Below are 15,289 nucleotides of genomic sequence, written 5' to 3' on the forward strand. Positions count from 1 at the left end.
TGTTGCCAATTCACAATAAAAATAATAATGCTACCAGTACTTATTTAAGATAAAATAAACCTTTAAAAACATGGTACAAAATAAACAAAACATATAAACAAAATAAATAAAAATAACCATAAAACTAAAACTATAGAATAGAGAACTATAGAAATAAAAAACGTAAATCAAAAGAACCATATATTTTATAAATACGAGTACAGTCCCTTATAATTTTGTTTTGCAAACAATTCTTTTGGAATGGCATCCAAACATTGCCTGATTGAAGGACAAAATTTATATAGTATATTCAAAAGAGTAGTGACACGCGTAACATGTTAAAACATCGCAATGTTGCCGCAGCAACCCTGAGTTTTAGTATATTTTGGCTCTGACATATAACAACATTCTAATCTTAAAAAAAAATAATGAAACAAAAATGTTATGTATTATAATATATTTTGACAATACAGTACATCTAATGCATATATTATTCTAGAACTTAAACTTGCATATTTATGTTTTACGCTTAGTTCTTGTTTCTTTCGATGCAATGTTTCCTTGTAAAATCATTAAGATATTACTATATTTCTCCTTAGATTGTTCTGTTACTTTCTGTATACATTTTTCTTGATAAAACTACATTTAATCCCTGCATTCTCTTTAATGCTTTTGCCATATCTGTAAAACAGTTGGTACTATTTCTCTCGTCATACATTTTAACCAAACGTTCATGTATATTCTGAACAATAACACAAAGTATATTAATTGTATACCTTAGTAGTGACCTTTAGTTGTTTCCTCTTTCGTCACCCTGTCTTGTTAATTATCAGCATTGAATCATAAACCAACATTCGTTCAATTTTATTTAATAACTGCCACTTTCAGAAATACTAATCAAGTTAATAGTTAAGCTGTTTATTTCTAATCTATCAAAAAACTTCAAGAGAAGCTCAACTTTCTACCATTTGTCAATTTCTTCTTCAATCCGTCTCATCGAGCTAACACAAACCGAAGATGTTATATTCGAGAATGCCTCTTTCCATAAATCCAGACAGTTCTGGTTTGAATATCCTTCCCGACCAGAATGTCTATTACAATAATTTTTTTCAATAACACATATCGAGTCAATTGGATTAAATATGCAGTGATAGGGAGAAAGACGTAATAGTCTGTGGCCATAACGTTCAGCAATCTGATCTACCATGTATCTTTTCTCAGGCTTATTTCTATAAAAGTAAATAACATAGAATGCAACTAAATATTTCATATATATTTACCGAGTAACAATTTGAAATTGTTCATTCTTTAACATGGTTTTCTCGAAAGGTATTTTATGTACTTCAATCCATTCCTTTATTGCAGCTTTTATTGATGGACTTCTTGGGATTTTCTCCACCAATATACTATGATATAGTGCATTGTACATAACAATAACTGATAGTTTCTCCAAGTTCTTTAAAAGCTGATTTTCAAACTACTGCACAGATTATGGTTAATTTCTCCATGGTAACCAACCTTGGACTGGAGGAAAACACTAATTCGCCATCAGGAATAAAACTATTCCCTTTTCCAGGATAAAGAACTATATGTCTGCAATGAATTATTTATAAATATTATGACTAAGAAATTTAATCGATAGTTATTCCAACGTTTACCTTTTTCCATCAACTTTTGTTGCGTTTATACTATATTTATTATCATCTTGCCATTAGCGACCCAATGTACCATTCATTTATATATACAAATTGATATAATAATTATTCCCTGATTTTGTTGTTTTTTTTTCAAATTATATTCTTTTTGAAGCAATCTCTGGGAGTTCCATTGCTTAGAGAACCTCTTCATGGGCTATCTTTACACCACTTAAATGCTATATTGCCCAACAGTGTACGAAGGGATGTTCTACATCCCTCAAATAGCTGTATATGTTTTGGCTTTCTGTGGATACTTTCCAGACCAACAATTTTCTCCGAAATAATTGTATTAAAGTATGTTTTGATTGAAAAAACTACTTATTATTTTTTACATTTCGTATATTTGAATTCTGATACAACTAACAACAAGCTGATCTTGATTCCTCGCCAGTTTCGCATAAACACGGTTTCTTTTTGATGAATTTAAGGATATATTGTTTTTTTTGAGATTTTTTAGTGATCGTGCGCTTACTAATACCCAGTGCAGTTGCAACGCCCAAAAAAAATATTTTCAGTAAAACCGATTTAAAATTCATTAAAACAACTGTTGTCGGTTTATAACCCGTAAATATAATATTTTGAAGACTTTTGCAGACGTGGTGGGTTATCTTTGCACCACTTAAATCCTATATCACCCTATGCTATACTAACAGTGTACGAAGGGATGTTCTACATCACTCATATAGCTGTATAGGTTTTTGCTTTTTATGGATACTTTCCAGGCCAACAATTTTCTTTGAAATAATGGTATTATACTATGTTTCGACTGAAAAAACTAATTACTGTTTTTATATTTTTCGTATATTTGATCTCCGATAGCTGACATCAAGCTGATCTTGATTCATCACTTGTTTCACATAAATACGGGTTTATTTTGGTGAATTTAAGGTAATATTGTTTTTTATTTTTGAGATATTTTTGTGACCATGCCCGTACCGATATTCAGTGCAGCAAAAATTATATTTAATAAAATCGCGGCTATCGGCAATTTACTAATCCAAAGCGTTAAATCAGCGTTTGCCAGTTTATAACCTGTAATTACAATATTTTGAAGGATTTTGCAGACGCTTGACAAATGGACAACTTTTACAAGCTCTTTCAGTTACATGTTCGAACTTCTCTAAAAGCTTCTCTCATCCCCTATCCCCTTTTAAATAGTATAAAAAGAAAAGGATGTTGTCTGACTGTAAAATAAATTTACAACTTTTGATCACGTATTTCACTAGTGTTTTGAATAGACTATAGAATCACATGGACAATATTTTGAAAAAAATAAATTGTAATAAGTATCCATTGTAAATAATATATTCTATTTAGCGAAAATAATCGGAAAGGAATTACCAACACACCTGAAATTCACGAAAAGATGTAATTACATTTGAAACATGATAAGCCCCGTATCATATAGCCGCGCATCCACCGTCACAAACAAATATAATCGACGATATCGGATCAATCAGATCATTCCCACCTTTTCAATTACGAAAACAAAATTCCAGGTATTTTCAGGGCCGCCTGCGACGCGCCGCTTAAAAATTCCAGTTTATTGGTTGCCAACACACACTTGCGAAACAGATTTTTCGCCCGCGATCGAAACGCGATAAACATCGAACGGAATCAATAAGAACCGTTCGAGCGAAATGCGAATGTCTCAAAAATGGGAAATTTAAAGTGAAGTGAAACATGACGAGATAAAAATGAGCGGTTCTCGCCCGAGAGTGGAAATTACAAAAAGGAAACGGCCAGACGGATGATAAAACATAATTAAATTTCGGGCGGGATATTCTTAAGTTATTATTTTTCTCGGACCGGGTTGGGGGGGGATGGGAACCGAGGGAAAGTTTTCTTTTTCCGCTTTTTAATATCAGTTAATCAATTTCGGTTTTTCTTTCTTTTATTATCATTTAGGGTAACCGCTTTGTACTATTCGTTAAATACTCCATTTAACTTTAAAGGGCCGTGAATTTTGTAGATTTTTGTAATATAAAAAAGTGTTAATTAAAAGTACATCTTTTTTTGCTATATTGTATATAGCATATTCAAAGTTCTTTTGTACATACGTCATCAAGATGTTTAATGTATTGCCTACCTTAATTTGTAGATTAAGGTAGGCAATAATGTTGTCATGTAAATAATGCAACAATACTATAATGTTAAAATAAATTATATTTGATAAAATTTTAGTTCAACTATTTTATTTAGATTAGAATTTTGTTGTGTATTAAAGCCCAACTGAACTAAAACTCAGCTCATCTAAATTCATGACGTCGGAAAGTCGCAATGTTGACACATTAGCTCTAAGTTTTAATATATTTTGACTCTGATATACAACAAAATTGTAATATAGATAAAATTATGTTTAGTTCTTGTTTTCTTTGGTGCAGTGTTTCCTTGTAAAGTCATTTTGATATCGCTCTATTTCTCCTTAGTTTGTTCTGTTACTACCTATATCCTATTAATTGATTAAACTACATTAAATTACTCTATTCTTCTTCAAAGCAGAACACTAAAAGCAATAAATCCTTCAGTCAGTTTAGGTCATGACAATATCCCATCATATCCTTTATTATGTCTTTATGAAGAAATTTTGAAGAATCCACCAAACAGTTCAGACATAGGACTCCCTGGCTACTGCTAGTTTATGAAAAGATTTTGTCATATTTTCAGAGCTTAAACTTTTAACAGAATGCCGTTAGAGGATTTTTAATTTTTTTTTATTTTTCTGATTTATTTTGATTTATTTCTGAATATTTTATAGTTTTATTAATTTTAATATTTTCAGATATATCTAAAATGCTAAAGAATATCTATTTTTTTCAAACAACCGTAATTTAGCGAAAAATACCACTTTTTGTTATTTCTAAATTTGTTATACGTTAGAAGAATATATCAATATAAAAATATCACTATAAATTAATACAGATTATTCTTATTCGCCTGGCATATATTATTTAATTCTCGATCCTGATTCAAGCAAATAATCCAGTGTATAATATTTAATGATATCCCGAATTACAAGAAATCTCAAGTCGGATTTCGGAGTGATTCGCCACTTCTACCGAATCTAATTAGTTATCTCATAAAAGCCACTCAACCGAATCAAATTTCGCCGTAATTTTTGATGTAATTAATTAGGATTTCCGAAACATTTCGTCGGCGATTTTATTTAAAATATGTCGGCTAAAGAAAGGAATGTTTATGAAATTTTTTCATTTACGGAGCACAATACATTCTTTTATGTCGAATTACCTTTATTACGTTCTGGTTTTGCACCGAAAATATTCCATTAATGAAAATAAATTTCCTGCAGAAGCTATTTTCGTTATTTATAAATTAATCTTAATAACCTTAAAATGCAAAATAATAGAAGAGGTATAATAAAGAATTTAAAAAAGGAATGCGTTAATTAACATCGATTAGCATAAAGTATCATTCATCTTTAAGATAAACATTTATTTTTGGCAATAGTAATGCTTAGTACTCGTTACATTTTAACCAAACAAGTGTTAAGTTAAACATGCTTCTTTTTTCTCAACTAGTACTGAAATAAGTTCATCTGTTATTCAGGAGATATACTGATTAATAAAAATGAATGTCCTTATGAAAAACGACAGTAATTCCTTAATAAAAAATACTATAAATACTAGAAAAGTAATACTTTAAAAATATATTTTAAAACATTAAAAAAACCACTAAGAAATAATTTATAAATAATATACATTATATATTCTAGTATATTAAACCTTTTTGGGCTGGCTTGGTGGCGCAGTGCTAAAGGCAACAGGACGGTCCGCCTACTGTTGCGATAGCCGCGGGTTCGAATCCTGCTGTGGCATGTTCGAAAATGTATGTTTATGCTTGTTTAATATTTGTGATTGTCCTAAACAAGAGTGTAACATCCGACAAGAGAAATGATCCCAGTCACGCCAGCAGCCAGGCCGGGTAAGACCAGATGTTTTCTGGGATGATTTCTAAGTTGGTCACTCGCCAGCCGGTAGGCTTAATGCTGAGGACCGTGGTTCGGAACCCACTTTAAATAGTAGGTCCTGTCCAGATAAACCCTTAGTTGCTAAAAAGAGACTATAAAATATGTAAAAAAAAAACGGTTTTGGATCACATTTGTTAATACATAGTATTTTAACTTTTTTTTAAAGCTGTTTATAGAACGAAGATACATTATCTTTTTATAGACAGATGTCAGGGTACCAACAATATGGTTTAAATACAATTTAACAATCATAGCTCATTAAATTATGTTTGCAACCGCAATTGATTCTTGTATTATTTTAATTAAATCCTGAATATAGTGATAAATGTGATAAATTTGGACAAATTTTATCAATTGTATGAAAATACAAGCATGAATCGATTGGCCAGAATGAAGGAAGTTCTGTGTGATGGTGTCGGTAAGTTGGTGAATAAATTTGGCTTATTTATGGCATAAAAAGGTGTTGTTAATGTAATTTTAATATGGGATGGAGAATTTATTAACTAATAAACAATAAATTATTAGAATTTTTTGAGAAACCACCAGGTAGTTATAGCAGCATTAACTGAGAAAGAAAACCCCTATTGATTATTCTAATCCTTTTCAAAACACATTTAAATAAATAACGAATATCTTTCTTGAGAAATATTTTGGTCTAAGAAATTTAGACTTTAAACTCGAGGAAAAAAAGCGTAACGTATCACTCGCTAAAACAACTATAATAATTTACGTCCAACAAAAGCTCCGACGCCCGTTCTGTTGGTTGGAAGTCGTTGCTTGTGCTGCTATTATTTTCGCTTTTGTTTTATATATTCCTGCAACAAATGTCTTCGTCTGCATAATGAACGAGGATTTTTCAGCTTGAAAGCAACATTCTCGCCGCCCTGAAATGAAGAATGTTTTTATTGTTTCATATTTAATTAACTACCGTTATTATGACAAGAAAAATACAGTTAGTCGGGTCATTTTAATATGTTAGCATTTAATTATAGTAAAAGATGGATAATTATCTTTTAATTAACGTACAAGTATAGTTGCTTATATATCAGAGTTGAATTATTTAGAATGTCAAATGTATTTTATATTATATGATATTAACTAATGGTATATAACGCAAAATTGCTTATATAGCCTGTCCAATAAAATTAACATCAATTGCAGAATATAACGTCAATTGCAATTTTTGAAATTATAAAAATGGTCTTAAACCCGTAGTGATTTTTTTGTATGACGAATTGTAACGTGTAATCGCATAAACCAATAAAATTTGATATGGTTTGATGCTAGTGGGCCATGTTGCCAAATGTCTGCAAAATTCTTCAAATTTTAGTAATAATAATTCGAGCTTATAAATCGGCAGACGTTGTAAACCTAAATTCAAATTTTGTTGCCTGTTTTAATAGACGAGATAGAGTTAGGGCATCAACTCGGTCCATTGTTTATTGCTATATCTAGCTAGAAAAATAACATCTTATATACTAAATATTTAATTTACAATATTACAACTTGTTTAATTTACTTATAAAACTAGTGTACGTGCGAGATTGATTTTTCTCCACCTTACCATAGTAACAAACTAACAAATAACTGAGATAATTTCCACTGAATCCTTCAGTGTTCAGACATTAGCAAGGTCAGATTGTTTATATACATCTATTATACACAGTTTGTCTTGTCCCCTCCTTTATTTTGTTAGTTTTGGCAAACACGTATATTACATTATGACGCACGATATACTTCAGCACATTTTTTTAGATTTTTGAAGCACTTACATATAGAAGCAACATCTGCAGTCTCCTCCCTGAATTTCGCAGATCCACATTGGTGTTAGTAAAGTGGTTTCATGGTCAAAACTCAAACATTCGTTTTTTTTCCTTTCTTCTGAGCTGAGCATCCAGAGTATTGTCAAGGTATTATAATGTATTGCCATATAGAATTTGCAGTGTTCTTTTATGTGTGAAACCTTTTTATTTTGATTCAGATAAATTAATTCAACATTTTTTTTTGACCAGATAACAAATTTATCAATAGCAGATGTAAGTTTTCGGGTTGATGGCAGTTATGCACTGACTGATGCCAGGCACTGATGTAGAAAATATGGGGAACTGTCTCTAACACACTTCTCTCTGTCATTTAGCCTTATTTCCTTGCTATTAGAATGCGAACTTAAGAGCGGGAGAACAAATTAATAACATAAGTCAAAAAGCACATACTAAGCAGACAATAAGATATATTACTTATATATTATTCAATTAAACAAAATTTTATATTAGACCTACAAATTAGTTTAACAGATTTATTTTAACTTAAATCTATATAGTAAACAATCACTACAATATATTTTGTTCAAAATATTGTCTATCGATTGTCGCTACTTTTCCCATCTTTCAACCCATATACCATTCACACATACCGTAACCATCTCGAAAGAACGATGTCGCTTTTGGAACTCCCAAGGAAACGATCCGTTTTTGGTATCTTCAACAGCTGCTTAAGCAATCAAAGACTGTCCAGGTTCAGCCGCCTTATTCTAGATTTCAGAAGTAAAAACGTAGAAATTCTCGCAAATGTCAATTTGAAATGTACACTGCTCTGAAAAAAAGTTGTTCTCCACACTTGACACGTACTAAAAACTGGTAACGTAATATAAGTCTGTAAAACAACCTGTAACCATCAGAGTAATACCACCTGTTGTAAATCGTTTAAAATTGAATTTGTAAGTAATACAAGATGAGCTTAAGCCATCGCATAACTAAGAAAACGCGAGGTCCATTTGTTCCAATAACTATGATTTGATAATTGACCCAACAATGATGTCACAAGTCAATTGAAAAGTCCCTGGCTTACAATAGTAAAACATATTTTCGGACAATTTTTTTTTTATTGAGCATACTTCCCTTCAAGAGTAATACACTATAGTAACCCTCCAACTTTTCGATACCATTTTTGTAGTACAGTTTGCCCTTTGTTTCAAAATAGGCCTCAGTTTCGTCGATCATCTCTTCATTGGACGAAAATTTCTTCCCAGCGAGCATTTTTTCCAGATCTGTGAACAGGAAATAGTCGCTGGAGGCGAGATCTGGAGAACATGGTAGATAAAGAAGCAATTCGAAGCCCAATTCATGGATTTTTGACATGTTGCATTGTCTTGGTGAAGCAACATTTTCAACAAACAGTCCAATAACGCTATATAATAGTTTCTGTTGATCGTCCTTCCTTTTCAAGGTAGTCAATGAAAATTATTCCATGCGCACCCTAATATACAGACGCCAAAAACTTGCCAGCCGACTGTTTCGTTTTCCCACGCTTTGGAGCGGATTTATCATGTGCAGTCCACCCGGATGCCTGTCGATTGGACTCGAAGTGTAATGATTTAGCCATGTTTCATTCATTGTCACATATCGATGCAAAAACTTGGGTTTATTATTATTGATCATCTTCAAGCACGGCTTCGAATCATCAACTCGTCGTTGTTTTCTCAAAAGTTAGCTCTCGTGGCACCCACTGTGCACAGAGCTTTCTCATACCCAAATATTCGTGAATGATATGATGTACACTTTCAGTTGATACCTTTAGAGTGTTTGCTATTTCATTCAGTTTCAATCTACGGTCATTCAAAATTATTTTATGGATTTCTTTAGTGTTTTCGTCGGTAACAACCTGTTTTGGGCGTCCACTGCGTTCACCGTCTTCGGTGCTCATTTCACCACTAAACTTAGCATACCAATCCTTGATGGTTGATTTTTCTAGGGCAGTGTCTGGAAACTCTGGAAGTTTTTGCTTCAACTGCATTTTAAATATATATTAGCTCGAAATTATCAGACTTGTGTTAACGTTTATTAAGTGTTGATTGAATAATTTTTATATTTGTGTTACATTAACCATTATTCATTAATTTAATGTAATAAAAATAAATTAATTTAATATAATTCAATAACTCTTGATGCTTCAACATGAACCTTTTTAAATATGTACACGATACGATTTAAAACGCAGTAACACCATCCGTCGTAAATCCTTTAAAATAAATTTACGGGCCTGATAATTAAATTGAGAAAGATCTAAAAATAAAAGACCGTTTTTCAATGAAAATTTACTACGTCCCCTGTTTCTTACCACCACGCCCCACGAAAAAAGGAACCTCAGATAAATGATTTTAAATCCCGGCTTCGACGTCTTAAGATCCTCAGCAATTCCTTTTGGCATTAAGCGACGATAAGATTCAATCAACGCCCTCACTTTGTCATCATAAAATTCTATTGGCTTTGCCAACGGAATTTTATAAACCGCTTCTATCACAATTATTATTCAATCAGACATATTGATGACGCGCCTTTTATTATTTCGTTGTTTTGAATGGGTTTTGACCTTGTATATTATTTTATATTTTACTTATTGGAAACTTTTTATTATTATTAATTTGTTTATTAAATCTAGCGTAAAACTAATTATTAATTTTTCTCTGTCTTAATATAATAACAAATAACTACATCTAAGGTATTCTCCACTTCAGTGGAACACAGAATTCAGACGTTAGTAAGATTAGATAATGTATTTCTTCCATATGCACATTTAGAAGTCTGGGCGGTTCCGTGTTAACGCGGCTCTGGGGTCTTCTTTATTGAGAACTAGCGACCCGCCCCGGCTTCGCACGAGTGCAATGCTGATACTAAATTAAATACACTACAGAAAAAATATGAACGTTGTATATAAAAACATAGCGGCCCGCTCCGACTTTGCACGGGCATAAAATATATATGCCTATGTCACTCAATGAAAACATGATTAAAATCGATCCAGTATTTTTGGTTCATTCATTACTGCCCTTGGCCTGCACGCATTAAATTTGGAGTAAAACAATTCCTCTTCCCCTATAATTACTATGAAGATTTCCTGCTATCTTTGGAATATCTAAATTCATACAATTTTTATTACATTACACATTTTTAAACGCAAATTTTAAATTTGTAATATCTCCGAAAATATTTGTTTAATTTACATGCTGTAAGGAACCATATTGATCTATATTAATTGCACACTGTATTTAAGGTACTTAATTCGATAAGGATTAATGCCGTATTGCTTAAAATAGCTTCGTAAATAAGCCATTTTCTCACGTAAAAAGTAAACAATAAAAATGGTTAATGTGGGTTATCCCTAAAAGATAAACATATACCATCGCGGACTTTTTTGTAGACCTTTTTATGGTGTACAATACTGTAGTACATTAATTTGATCTAACTCGTAGGGTTAGGCAGCGTTTTTGCTAATTGCTAAATAAGCCTAAAAAATAGGTTAATTTACGACATCACGTTAGAAACCTCTAAAATTAGCAATGTTGCCTTAGTATATTATGCATGTATTATACATATGAACCTTCCTCTTGAATCACTCTATCTATTGAAAAAAACCGCATCAAAATCCGTTGCGTAGTTTTAAAGATTTAAGCGCACATAGGGATATAGGGACAGAAAAGGCGACTTTGTTTTATACTATGTAGTGATTGGCAAATCTTCTAATAATGTTCACGATCATCTCAATTTCGCAGTTACGTACATACCCAAACGCATTCACAATATTCTTCAGATATTTGAGTCATCGGCACAGCCCTATAGCTGTGTTCCATTTCGCATAGCCCCATAATGGTTTTAGTAATACCTTATATAAAATAAGCTTGTTCTCAATTAGTAACTCAAAGTTTCGTCCAAGTAATCCAATATATTTGACTGGAATTTTCTTTTCTTTCTTTTATATATGCATTTTCCATCTCAGCTTGGCATGATGTATAGCAGAATAACGCCGTTAACGAAGATATCTTGTGAGGCGATCCTCTAACGTGCGTCCATTTTGTGCCATAAAGATGACACCTTTATCAAGAGCGGGTATCTGTGACTGTTAAAATGCATATCATCGGCAAAGGTGATAGCTGTGCTATAAAACGTTATGTGGAATTCATTGAGGTAAAGAAAAAGCCATTATCAGTTTGAGATCAGAATATGCTACTTGATACGTAACACAGAAGTATCAGTCAATCAAACAAGATTTTAAGAGCATGTAGAAATGCTTAGGGATATGTGATATTATTTTGTATAGTAATAGTATTTTGTATACTATTCGTGTCATTCATTCATGCCAAACTTTGGTAGAACCGTGAACAACATCCATAGGAACAGCAGAGTGTACAACTTTATTTTTGAAAGATTTTCCAAATATGTTTGTTATTCGATGCACTTGATCAATTGTTGAGTGGATATTCAGGCCACTGGAGAAATGGTACCAACTTTATTTATTCGAGGACAGTTGATTTGAATCTATTTTTTAATTCGTGTTCTTTTTGTTTTCAGAATATCGAATACTTTAATCTTAGCGGTTGAAGAGTGGTAAGTAACTAATGTATTTTCCCTTAGATATTCTTATATTTTTAAATATGTGTAAATTAAATATATTGCCTGTCGAACCTAAATTGTTACTTATAATAAAATCAGATATATAAAAATACATACATATGTACAAGGTGGGTTACAAAAAAAACAGACATTTATGATGATATTATATTTTTTGACGTTATTATTACACAATAACAATATTTAAAAACACACAATAATAATGTTGACAAAAAATCTTACAAATCTCTTATTTAATCCATGAATTTCGGCGAGGAAGACATGGTGAATTGAAAATCTCCAATTATAAATCGGCTTAGCTTATTTGCTCTTATCTGCAGAGTTTTCTAGATGTAATTATTACTTAATAAGCTAAAATTTAACATCTTGTACCATAGCATTTATCTTATTAACTATAATTGCTAATATCATTTTTGACTGGTGACTCTGCAGAAGTATTTAAGCCACCACTACATGAGTATAAGAGACATTAGAGCACTAATCAGTCATTGAGCAGAAAATGTTACCAAAACAACACACCAAACTATTAAAATCGTACATTACAACCAGAATGTTTAGAGTCAAACAAGAAGATGCTTACTTTATAATAAAAGAAGCTAAAGCAGGTGTACCACAAGGAAGTGTACTGGGACCATTGCTTTATCTACTCTACACTTGTGATATACCACAAACGGAAAATAATACGATGGCTACATTTGCTGATGATACTGCCTCACTAAAATTATAACAGGCAAGTGACAATATAAATAATTGGACACAAGCTTGAAAAAGAGGAATTAATGAAAGTAAATCTGTACATGTGCAGTTCACCTATAAACAGAACGTACAAGCACCCTTAAAATTAAATAATACTATCATTCCATATAACAACAACGCTAAATATCTCGGAATAAATCTCGATGCAAAACTTCGCTGGAAGGAACATATAAAGAAGAAAAAAATGAACTGGAATTGAAATATTGGAAAATACACTGGCTAATTGGAGGAAAATCACAATGATCAGTACATAATAAACTGCTATTATATAAGCAAATATTGAAATCTATATGGACATGCGGAGTTCAATTATGGGGATGTTCTGCAAAGAGTAACATAAATAAAATAAAAAATTTCAGAACAAAGTCCTGAGAGGTATTTTGGGTGGCCCAAATACTATAGGACTGATTATCTACATCAAGGCTTTCAGATACCCACAGTTAGTCAAGATATCAAGAGAATTGCAAGGGGGCATGAGGAGAGACTCTATTCTCACACGAATATTGAAATATTACAACTATTGGATGCCACCAGAACAGAACACTCTCTCTCTCAGTCTCAAATGAATCAAACCATCTGATCTTGTGTAGTGTTGTGTAGTAAGGTGCATATGTTAAAAAAATCATCACTGACATGTATAAACATTATTTCACCAGAGTTATATACCCAGATTTCAGTTAGCATAAAGACAAATTGTAGGTTAGACTGAAACGACTAGTAACAATATATTAATTAAATAATACAAAAAATCATAGTACCATAAAAACATACTTTTACATATGATCGTAATTAAAGACGAAAAACTGGTATATTTTGAAAACACGACCATATTAAATTGTAATCAATATTAACCGCAGAGCCAAATGTAGAAATGTTCGTGTGGTCAGTCAGTCGAAATGTGTAGCTGTCGATGCGATTGTTTGTCTGAACACTCACTACTATTTTGTGGAAAGAATTCATAGGAGAACTGAAAACACTGATGGGAGAAATACTTGTTTATTTCGATTTAAATTGATGCATGTGGTCTACGAGAGAATTGACAGGAAACTAGGTTAGGTAAAGGAAGTATAGTAGCGCTGTGAAAGTGGTATTGTCACAAGGGGATAGAGAAAAGAAAAGAAAGCGAGACATCGTCGTGGTGGTATTTTATAGCCGGACCGCATGGCACCAATCTACCTGCATTGTCAACCCTTGAACTTGCAGTAGGTTAATGCGTGGTGGCCTAAAGGGTCGTAGTGGTCGCTACACAAGTCTCTTTGATATTGGCCAAAACAAAGAAAAAACTGTTATTGGTGGAAAACATCACGTTAGGCAATATAAGAAACTCCGAACTTGACACAAATTCAAAGAAATTAGTTTATCAGTCAAAGAAAATGTGGACTTATGGGACACAGAAATACTACTAAAACATCAATCTAGCTAGCAATCGAAAGCTGCAAAATAAAAATTTTCGACTAATTTCCAATGCTTATCGCTACGTAAGCGACGAAAAATTGTACTATGACCTCTAAATTAAATAGACTTACACAAGTATCCAAGATCTCGCCTTATAACGTGAAGAAAGCTTACTAAATCACTAAATCACTGCAATGTGGATGCAATATAGTTACTAGAAAACGGGCAGGAAATCAGAAAATTGAAACGAACCAAACCACAGGAGCTATTGGGACATATTTTATAAGTGGTACTCTTAATTCTAGTTTATCATACAGTCGTCTTACTTATATATATGCAACTACAACAGAATAATAGCAACAAACGAATTTTTGTATTAAGATTGTACTAATGATATTTAAGGTAAGATACAATTAAAAAACAGTTGTTAGAATCAGAAGGGCGTCACCCACCATAGTCCTATACCATAATTAAACTAATCGATATTGTTCTCTACAATTAGAAGACATTCATAGTAAGCATAAAACTTCATCGCCTACCGAAAAACTCTATAGAGCCATAAGTATTTTCCCATCCATTACACATTCCAGATTTTGCTACGTTCGATCGTAACCAGTTTTCATCGATCTATCCTCCGAATATCTATGTGCCTTTGTTACATTATATTCCATTATATACTAATCTTCTTACAAAATATCTCAATAATAAACGTCATAACACTAATTCCACCATTCATTTAGCGTACTATATATTAATGCGGTTTAAACAAATTCACCTGTCTTTTCATATTTCGAGCCCTCCTCCCCCCAAATCCCCGGTATTTACCTTTAAAGGCCCCTAAAATACGATGCATCACAAGTTTCGGGCAAATTTCGAGAGAAAATAACATAATTTATTACGCTCTAGAAGTCTTGTCGGCAGAATTATACCTTCCATTTATATCCCATCTAAAACAACACTAATTATGGGAATGGGTTTAAGCTCCGCCAAAATTGAAAACGTATATTTTCTTAAGTAAATGATCATACTTAATTAATGTAATGTTTAATAATTGCTTTTTTCTCGGCCCC

At 32.2% G+C, this 15,289-nt stretch overlaps 1 protein-coding gene across 5 annotated transcripts in view; it reads left to right on the forward strand.

Moving 5' to 3' along the window:
* The window catches only part of mub (poly(rC)-binding protein mub), a 435,856-nt gene that overhangs the window by 121,355 nt on the left and 299,212 nt on the right, over positions 1 to 15,289 (forward strand). For all 5 annotated transcript variants that reach the window (XM_076396900.1, XM_076396887.1, XM_076396893.1 and 2 more), the window contains exon 2: positions 12,009 to 12,044. The gene's annotated coding sequence lies outside the window, so the exon portion shown is untranslated. The remainder of the gene's footprint in view (positions 1 to 12,008; positions 12,045 to 15,289) is intronic.

Source organism: Rhynchophorus ferrugineus, unplaced genomic scaffold (assembly GCF_030347505.1).
Source record: "Rhynchophorus ferrugineus isolate W39M unplaced genomic scaffold, kcgeb_rfMv2 rfM2, whole genome shotgun sequence".
NCBI lineage: Eukaryota > Metazoa > Arthropoda > Insecta > Coleoptera > Curculionidae > Rhynchophorus > Rhynchophorus ferrugineus.